Here is a 10,668-nt window from a genome sequence, read left to right as displayed (position 1 = left end):
TTCTGTAACATCCAAAATTTAGTTGTTTTTTTTTTAAGTAAACAAGTTTCTGGCTCAACAACTACAAGTTGAAATCTACCCTCTGTAGTTCTGTCTTTTTTAAAAATCAATAACTACAATGAGTGTAAAGAGGTTTTGTGCCAAATTACTAAATATCTCAGAATACCCCAAGGGGAAAATGTGATGGACAAGTGATTATTTAATGTAATATAAATTAAACAGTCCAAATGAAGTGTTAGCACACGGCAATTCATTCATTCCTGCTTCACATCTACTCAACCACTTGTTCGGGACCAGGCGAGGCACCTACAGCAGAGAACAGATAGAGCTCCTGTTCTCAAGGAGCTTGCCTGTTGTTGGGGTATTGAAAAGAACTATTCAAATAACTACATAATTTTGAATAAAATCATGGTATGTCTCTATTCAGGTAATTTTTAAATTTCAAATATTTTAAAATTTGCTTTTTAAAACCTTTATTAAAATATGAAGCATTAGGATAAAACTGAGTTACCAGAGCTTTTCGAGATTAAAGCTTAATGTTTGATGATGCTTCCAAGACTTTGGGTTAAGCATTATAAACATTAATAATATTTATGTGAACCTGGGGCACGCTCAGCAGAATGTAGGGTCTTTCATGCTGCAAGCGATATAGATGTACTGAGATAATGCAGGCTCGCTGCAAGAAAACACAGGGAAGAAAGGAAACTGACTGAGCTGCCACACATCCAGACAGCAAAGAGACATGTAAAAATAGCTCCGTATTGTCCAGAATACGAAAGAGGTTTTAAAGACTAAATAGCAGCTCTAGTAACCAACTAGTGGCCCTGATAACATGCTCATCTACGATCTCCTCTGTCTCAGGTATGTATTGCCTTATCTTATAGTAACTCTGCTAGTTTTTAAGTCATCCTTCAATCTTCTCTTTCTCAAATGCAACAACAAAATCATTAGCAAATCCTGGTAGTTCTAGATCCAAAATATAGCCTGAATTCAACCACTTCTTATGACTTCCACAGCTAATACCCTATTTCAAGCCACCATCATCTCTCTTCTGGACTATGCAAATGATTTCTAACCCATCATTCCACTTCCATATTTTCTCCCTCAGTCAGTTCTCCCCACAGTCTCCTAAGGTCTTGTTAAAGTACATATCATTTCATGTCACTTTCCTGATCAAAATCCTCCAATGACTTCCCATCACATTTAAAATAAAGCAGTGCCTCACCATGGTTTATAGGGCTTTATAAAATTTAATCCCTGGATACATCCCGATCTCATCAGCAACCAGTCATTACCTACCTTCCATTGCTCCAGCAGAAGCATTGGCCATCCTCTTGCTGTTCCTCAAACATGACCGGCATAGTCCTAACTCAAATTCTTTTCTCTGCTATAAAGACTCTTCCAGCCGGGGTTCTCATGGCTTTCTTCCTCATGCTCTTCCTAGATGGCTCTCTCTAGCAGCCTCCTAAAAGGGCCTTCCTTGGCCACCCAATCTAAAGGAACTCTATTCCCTTCTCTGGTTTATTTTTCTTTCTGGATTTATCAATATCTGAAATAATATTATATAATTATTCTTTCCTTTTTGCCAGCCTCACCAACTATCATGTAAACCCATAAAGACAAACTTTTGTTGACTACTGCATCTTCAGCATCTTAGAGTAGTGCCTGGCACATAATAGATACTCAGTATTTGTTTAATGAACTAATTACTTCTTGTGACTTAGTGTCCCTCGGTCTTTCTCTCTTCCTACTCTGCTGCCATTGGCCCAGAATTCTAGAACTCCTGAGAGAGACTCTTCTTGTCTGAGTTAATCACCATTCCAAAGACAGTGTCTATTCAGATCAGGTTGCCTAATAGCAGCAGATGTGTGTCTTCACTACAGTACCAATCCCTGGTCCCCAGTCTCTTCTGGCCAGAGTGTTAAGTCACATAGTATAAAACATGAAGCCTCATATGGAAGGAATAATTATGGCCATTTTTTCAAGTTTTGTAAAAATATAATAAGCACTTAGCTTCTTGGTCTCCTCTCTAATAAAAGATAACAAAGTAATTTTTTCTTTTTTATTTTCCTTCACTCTCCTGTCTTCCCATTAAGGGTTGCAATTTTCACACCTCTATCTATAGTGACAAATAGGGCCAGACAAATAGAATCCTAGGAAATTCCTTTCTTCTTCCCACCAAAATGCTTATGCTATTTCTCTCCTCCCTCTGGTCAAACAAACGCCTCACCCCACACTCACTACTTCCTTTCAGTTTTAATGTGGGGGGTGGGTTTTCTAATGTATGTCTGTGTGCTGTAGTGAATTGAAGGTAATTTATTACCTTTTTCTGAAGATTTTTTTCAATTTCATAGGGAATCTTATAGAAAGCAGGACCTTAACCCACAACAAGAATCTCTAATATGCAATTTTAGGCAATGCGGAATAATAAACTGCAGCAAAATGGCCTTTCTACAGTCCCTCTGGTGAGTTCACTTGCACGACTACTGCTAGTCTATTTATGAAATTACCCCTATTGTATGCAATTCCCATCCATTTACCCATTCATTCAGTAAATATTTTTGAGTGCCTACTTGATACATTTATTTTAACTAATGTCTATCATTCTTCCTCTTCCGTTTCACTCAACATATTCACTGCCTTAAAACTAGATTAAGGATTTCTAGCTTTTGCCACATTGCTGGTACCCACCATGAAATGACTGCAATGCTGCCTAAAGTGCTATCACCCAATCATCCAACAGCTACCAATTTTTAAGCTGTCAGAGCAATGTCATGTCCTCACTCTTGGCCATGCTTTAGCTCCTGAACTCAAGGAGTACTACTTGTTCCCATATCTCAAAGAGTCCCTTGTGAAAGCTTCTTCAGTTACCACATTCAGCCTTTTTCTCCACAGAACTGGATATGAGGCCACTGAGTCAGGTCATGGAACCAATATCTGAGATAGGCAATACAGTATTCCATTACATGCTTGCTTCACACTAATTCAAAATCCTCCTTTCTTCAGAAAAAAAATTAAACCAAAATGACTTCTGATCCAGTTCATACAACATGCTGAAATCTGAATCCTGACGAAAGGTCTACCTGGCACAGTTTGCCTCTCTCCATCCCTTTACTCCCCAAAATCATATTATGAGGATCATTCTGGGGGGAAATATAACCTAAAGGAAGAAACAGGCACAAAGAACTAATAAAATCTTACTGTTCAAAGGAAAAGGGCAATTCTCAATATACCATGTTTCCAAAATTACCTTCCATAAACCTCTGAGTGATTCCAATGGTGAGTAGTGGTGTCTAAGGAAAATTTTCAAAAGATATTCCAGTTCACAGTGTAAGACATTTGGACACAGATAGCACTTCCTGATAGCCTTCTAATGGAATATACCCTTAAAAGAAGAAAGGGATTCTCCACCACTTCACCACAAACTAACAATTCAGCCTGTGGTGTGCCAGGAAAAGGTACCCAAAGGACAGCAGCAGATGTCCTACAGGAGACTGAGGGACCTAGTAGGTTTCTATTTTAAGAATGCATGTGAAAGATCATCTGGGCTTTTGTGAGAAGGTGGGGTGAAGACAAAATTCAATGTAATGTTGCTCATTAGTCCGAATCTGACCCTTAAGTCTGGTTACAATGATAAGGGGTACATTTATTCAGTGCCTACAAAGCAATATAGGGAACAGACATATTAAAAACATTATTAGTCATTTATTTAGAATGAAAATTTAGCATGGCACCGTGTATTTTTATGTGCTATATCTGGTGAATACAAATCTAGAAGATAGCCCTGGCTGGCGTGGCTCAGTGGATTGAGCACCAGATTGCGAACGAAAGAGTCACCGGTTCAATTCCCAGTCAGGGCACATGCCTGGGTTGCAGGCCAGATCTCCAGTAGGGGGCGCTCAAGTGGCAACCACACACTGATGTTTCTCTCCCTCTCTTTTTCACTTCCTCTTTCTCACTCCCTTCCCATCTCTAAAAATAAATAAATAAAATCTTTCTTAAAAATCTAGAAAATGACTTCCAGTCCAGATGGAGGTATAGGTAGACATGCTTCGCCTCCTCGTGCAACCACAGAGTGATTAAACTGAACCTCAAGACAAATAACACCCAGAACCATCAGAAAATCAAACTGTATGGAAGTTTGACAACCAAGGATTGAAAGAAGCCACATGCATTCAGGCAGGTGGGTGGGGCAGAGTTGTAAAGATGGGCAGAGAGGCAAGAAGATGCGGTGTGGAGCAGAGAGGTGGGGGCGGCAGCAGAACGGCAGTCCCACATTCATGTGGGGTGGATAAAAATCAGGAGGGATAGCTTGGGAGCAAGCAATCAAAGTCCCAGGACAAACTACACAGCCCAGGGATCCAGTGCCATAACTTCTAGCTGTAAAAACCAGTGGGGGGTTGGGGCAGCAAAAGAAACTGCCAGATTTTCAGGAAATTTGGCTTAAATGGCCCACATGGTCTTAGAACATATGCAAACCAACTCACTCTGGGATGCACCACCAGGGCAACAGCTGGAAGGGCACCGGTCACATATGGAGAGTGGGCGAAGTGACTGGAAACAGGGCAAGTGCCAGGCAAACCTCCAGAAGTCAGGCAGCAACACTGTCCCCTCTCTCAGCCCTCCAAGACGCAGAGCCACAAAGTGGTGAAGCAGGTTGCCCTATCCTGGCAATTATCTAAGGTTCTGCTCCACACAATTTACAGGTGCCTTTTCTACAGTAGGCCATGCTACCAAGACAGGGAGTCAAAGCAGCTCTAGCTAATACACAGAAACAAACACAGGGAGGCAGCCAAACTGAGGGGACAAAGAAATATTACCCAAATGAAAGAACAGGAAAAGAATTGAAGAAAACAGAGATAATCAACAGAGTTCAAAACACTGGTTATCAGGATGCTCAAAAAACTCATTGAGTATGGCAACAACATAAAAAACCCAGGCAAAAATGAAGGTTACACTAAGTGAAATAAAAAAAAAATTCTACAGGGAACCAACAGTGAAGGGGAGGAAGGCAGAATTCAAATCAAAGATTTAAAACATAAGGAAGAGCCCTGGCTGGTATAGCTCAGTGGATTAAGCACAGGTCTGCGAAAAGGAGAATTGCAGTTCAATTCCCAGTCAGGGCACATGCCTGGGTTGTAGGCTGGTTCCCTGCAGGCCAGTTCCCAGCAGGGGATGCATGAAAGGCAACCATACATTGATGTTTCTCTCCTTCTCTGCTTCCCCTCTAAAGATAAATAAATAAAATCTTTTAAAAAAAAACATAAGGAAGAAATAAACATTTAACCAGAACAGCAAAAAGAAACAAGATTCCAAAAAATGTGGAGAATATAAGAAGCCTCTGGGACATCTCCACATGTCCACCATCTGAATCATAGGGATGCCACAAGGACAAAGGGAAGAGCAAGAAATTGAAAATTTATTTGAAAAAATAATGAAAGAAAACTTCCCTAATTGGGTGAAGGAAATAGATATACAAGTCCAGGAAGCACAGAGAGTCCCAAACAGGTCAGACCCAAAGAGGACCACTCCGAGACACAACATAATTAAAATGCCAACGGTTAAAGAGAGACTCTTAAAAGCAACAAGAAAAAAGGATAGGGTTACCTACAAAGGAGTTCCCATAAGACTATCAGCTGATTTCTCAGAAGAAAATTTGCAGGCTAGAAGAGATTGGCAAGAGGTATTCAAGGTGATTAAAAGCAAGGACCCACAACATAGATTACTCTATCCAGCAAAGCTATTATTTAAATGGAAGGGCAGATAAAGTGCTTCCCAGACAAGGTAGAGCTAAAGGAGTTTATCATCACCAAGCCATTATTACATGAAATATTAAAGAGACTTCTTTAAGAAAAATAAGATCACCCTGGCTGGTGTAGCTCAGTGGATTGTGTGTGGGCCTGTGAACCAAACGGCCACCTGTTCGATTCCCAGTTCAGGGCACATGCCTGGGTTGCAGGCCAAACCCCAGCAGGGGACACATGAGAGGCAACCGTGCATTGATGTTTCTCTCCCTCTCTTTCTCCCTCTCTTCTCCTCTCTCTAAAAATAAATAAAATAATACCTTTCAAAAAGGGATTTTAAAAAATTTAAAGAAAAAGAAGATCAAAACTGTGAACATTAAAATGGCAACAAATTCACAACTATCAACAACTGAATCTAAAAAAACAAACTAAGCAAAAATCTAGAACGGGAACAGAATCACAGAAATGGAAGTCACATGGAAGATTATCAGGGGAGAGGGGAAAGGGAGAATGGGAGAAAAGTTTCAGGAATTAAGAAGCATAATTGATAGGTACAAAAATAGACAGGGGGAGGTTAAGAATGGTATAGGAAATGGAGAAGCCAAATAACTTATATGTATGATCCATGGACATGAACTCAGGTGGGGCATTCCTGGATGGAATAGAGGGTACCAGAGGGTGGTAAAGGGAGAAAAATTGGGACAACTGCAATAGGATATTCAATAAAATATATTTTAAAAATGTAGAAGCTTATAATAAACATGGAGATGCACCACTCAGCTCTCCCTTCTAGGATGGACTTTCTATCCAGCAACAAACAAAATGACAAGCAGATCATCTCTAGCTGTCGGCTCCATTAAAGACTGCCTCAGCTGAAAAGAACTACTTCTCAAGAAATTGTATGTTTTTGAGGGTGGCCCACAGCCAGTAACTGAGCAAGTTAGGGACTTAAAAGCACAGCTTTAGCCTGACAATTCTAGAGCTCCCCATTGAGCTGGCTAAGGCTTTGTCAGGCCTACTTCACAGTTCAACTTCTTTCTCTGCTCAATACTGCCACTTCCCCTTGCCTTTAATAGGAGTCTGTCCCTAACACACATCTTGCACTCCTATTACCATCTCAATGCAACTTCCAGGGAACCCAACCTACAGAAGTTGGTGATAGGAGTAGTCTCAAAATAAGGCAATAAGAAGGGGCTTTGGAACAAGAGCACTCACTGCCTGACTGTGGGGTCCCTACCATAACCAATAGGTGGATGGGGCACAAATAACACCAAGTGGCAATGTAGTTGTTAAAACTTGCCTGGTGGTAAATTAGAAAAATTTCCTGATAGAAGGGAATGCACTGGCATGGAAGAACTAGTAACTATAAGGGTAATGGGATTAGATTAGTGTTTCTAAACCCCACTGATGCTCTAACATAGATAATGGGCAAATAAAGGTAAGTAACAAGTAAAGGTAAATAAAGGTAAGAAAGCCAGCTATGAAAGCCAGAGGACCTCTTCAGTTGCACACAAAAAGCTCTCCTCTCCCGTTGGGGTAGGGGCAGAGGAAGCAAGTCCAGAATGGAATTCTCAGAGTAATGGAACTTCAAAGACAAGTATGTGTGCAACCAAAACAGGTTTGTGTGTAACAGTCGAGAACTAGGTTGGGAAAACCTTCAACTGGAACAGATAGAATATGGACATCTGGTGGACACCCACAAAGATTTTGACTCCCTAGACTTCTCTTAACCCACTGAGTCTATAGAAGTTTCCTCCTTACTACCGAGAGCTAATAACCCAACCTCCACTCATCCCTATCCCGAGTGCTAGAAGATCATTCAGAGGCCTCTCCCCTGCAAGTAATACATGCCCTCCTCAGAACCTATCCGCCCCTCCCTTCCTACCTTCTAGGCCTATAATTAATATTAAATTGCAGCATAACCAGCCAAGTACGTGCTGGTCCTTGTAAGAGGAAAGGAACTATAATCAAAGAAAGCTGCAAAATCTAGCCAGTACATAACAACAAAAACCTGGCAAGTACATGTGGGACTAGATTCTGAACGTGCTTAATTAAGAGCAGCAGAACATAAAATTGGACAGGGAAGAGTTTATTTGCTAAGGAGCATTCTCCTGTGATGAAGAATTATTTTCTAGCTTTACTGAGGTATTATGTTTAAAGTGTAGCATACAATGACTTGATACACATATACATTGAGAAATGATTACCACAATAAAGGTATTTAACACCACCTTACCCTTACATAACTGCCATTTCTTTTTTGCAGTTATAATATTTAAGATCTACTCTCTTCACAACTTTCAAGTATATAATATAATACTGTTAATTGCAGCTATCATGCTATACATTACTCATCTTAGAGCTAGAAATTTGTACCTTTTAACCATCATTTCCCCATATCCCCCATCTCCTCAAGATGAAGAATTTCACACCCTGGCAAGGTCCCCGGAAGATTCTGTGAACTTGTTACTAGGGTGGCTCATAGAAACATGGAAAGAGTCATGGCCCACACTGAGTGAAGCTGCAATACCAGAATGGCTGTGGAAGATGATGGTAGGTAGGCTTGAAAGGCTCAGGGAACTGTACAGAGTAAAATGGATGCATAGAAGGCCCAACAGTTGATTATGTTCCACTGGAAGACCAAGAAGATATGCTATTTAATTTACCAAAGCCACAGTGAATATGCTGGTAAGAGGAGCGCCAGCATCACTAAAAAATGTAGTCACAGTTCTCCTCCATAAGCCTGGTTCACAAGTAATAATGGGGAAAAAATGATGCCCAAAAGAAGCAGCAGGTGAGCATTTTACTGCCAGAAACTAGAAAGTCATAATTATAATGAGCAGCAAAGCAGGAATGGCAGCCAAGGAAGTCTGTATGCACAGGGTTGTACAGGGTAGGGCAGAAGTTGCTCACAGTTGTGAGTACACAAGATTTTTTATTGTATTATTATTGTATTTTTTTTATAGGGACAACTGTAAACCTACTTTTGCCCCACCCTGTGGAGTTGCAAAGATGATTAATAGAATATGGAGTCTCTGTGGGAAAATTAGATGGAAGCAAACAGGAGTACTACTAAGCTTGTCTTGAGAGAATAATTTAAAGACAAGTAAGTGGAGGCTGAGATTTATGTGCACAAAAAAATTAAGAAATGCTAACTCAGTTTCAGGATCTGAACCAGTTTTCCAATAACAGAAGAGGTGGCCAGATCCACAGAATGAAGAACCCTGTAGCAGTGTTGTGGCTGCCTTGAGAGGCTTGTACAAGTCCACTCCTATGGTGGGGAGGGTCTGAAGTCCACACCCAGATACCTAGCAAGGTAAAGTTACATCTTGGCTGTGGAGGCGACTACTTCAACATGCAGTGATGATGGTGTCCAGGCCCAGAGTATGAATGAAATCTATAAATATGACAAGAAACAGCAGCAAGAAATCCTGGTGTGAAGCCCTGAACTAAGGAGTAAGGAGGCACCAACTTGAACTACTTCAAAATCTCAGCATTGGATCTACTGAAAATGGTGATGTACACCATGGTAGATGGTGAAATGATGATCATTATGGACAGTTTTGCTTTGCTGTAGAGGGCACTGAAACCCAAGTAAGATGCTCAGGCTGCTGCATATGATGTGTACATGGCTGTGAGTAGAGAAAATACTAAGCAGGAGGTGGGAAGCCTGGAAAGTGCAAATGGCTAGAATCACAGCCACCCTGGCTGTGGCTGCTGGCTTTCTGGGACTGATGTTCGTACTCAGATGCTCAATCAGCAGTTCCAGGAGCCATTGGTAGCAGTGGTAATTCACCCAACAAGAACAATATCTGCAGGGAATGTGAATCTTGGCACTTTCAGGACATATGCTAAGGACTAAAACACACCTTCTGAGTGTGGACTATCCCACTTAATAAAATAGAAGGCTTTGGCGTACATTGAAAACATTATTAGTCCTTAGAAGTCTCATATTTCAAGTCCTCTTTAGATCACAAATTGCCAGAGCTTTTGTGGAATAAATACTGAATTCCTCTAGCTTGCTTACTAATGCAGACTGTACCACTAGTCAGGGCTTTGATTTGTCTAAAAAATTTAGAAGCCAGAAGCCCAGCTGGGAGTAGAGAATTTCATATTGGATTTAGAAACACACAAATGAAAATTGAAATACAAATTTACCAAAGCACCTGAGACAACTACCATAGAATCTATCCATGGATTGATATCTCAAGTTATTAAGTATAAACCATTTAATCAGATTGATATCTCTTAAGCAATCACTAAGTCGTACTTTTGCCTGAAAGCCAGCATAAGAAAAATATTCAAGTAGTACTTCAAAATCAGTTACCAAGAATCCGATTAGAAGTATAAAGTACTCTGAAATATCCTGAACATTAACATCCTATAATAGAAAATCTTTAAAATAAAGAAGAACCCTGTAACACCTTGGTAAGTTATTTATTGTAATGATTTCTCCTGTACTTCTCCAAAGGGATCTATGGGCATTTACCTGGGAAACTACATATTGAGAAAAGGAGCACATCGAGACAGTTTGAGGACTACTGAACAGAGTGAATTGACATTAATATTTAAATCCCTGAAACATCATCATGTCTCCCCAATTAGAGTTGGGGCATATGGGGATAAATGCAGTCCTGGGTCAGGTACATCCTACAGTGGATCCACTAGGACCACAGATCGATCCCGTGGTTAGTTTCCTGGTCTCCAAGTGTATAACAAAAATTAATAGATTTAGCAATTGAACCACATTGATCCTGGGTGTAAGCACCAACACGGAGAGGAAAACCAAGTGGAAGTCCCTGAAACAACTCCTCACTCTCACAGCCAAGACAGCAAATCAAAAACAGTATCACATCCTAAAGGTATACCCAACTTTAAGAATGCAAAAGAATGTTGGTTCCATAATACGCCCTTTAATTCATGA

At 40.5% G+C, this 10,668-nt stretch overlaps 1 pseudogene; it reads left to right on the top strand.

Annotated features, from left to right (window-relative positions):
- Positions 1-8,278: 8,278 nt before the first annotated feature.
- On the top strand, positions 8,279-9,996 carry LOC128627420 (COP9 signalosome complex subunit 5-like; annotated as a pseudogene).
- The last annotated feature ends 672 nt before the right edge of the window (positions 9,997-10,668 follow it).

This window comes from Artibeus jamaicensis, unplaced genomic scaffold (genome assembly GCF_021234435.1).
Source record: "Artibeus jamaicensis isolate MK-2021 breed Jamaican fruit bat unplaced genomic scaffold, CSHL_Jam_final contig_391, whole genome shotgun sequence".
Taxonomy (NCBI): Eukaryota; Metazoa; Chordata; class Mammalia; order Chiroptera; family Phyllostomidae; genus Artibeus; species Artibeus jamaicensis.
Note: the sequence above shows the minus strand (reverse complement) of the source record. Positions and strands in the feature narration are given on the sequence as shown.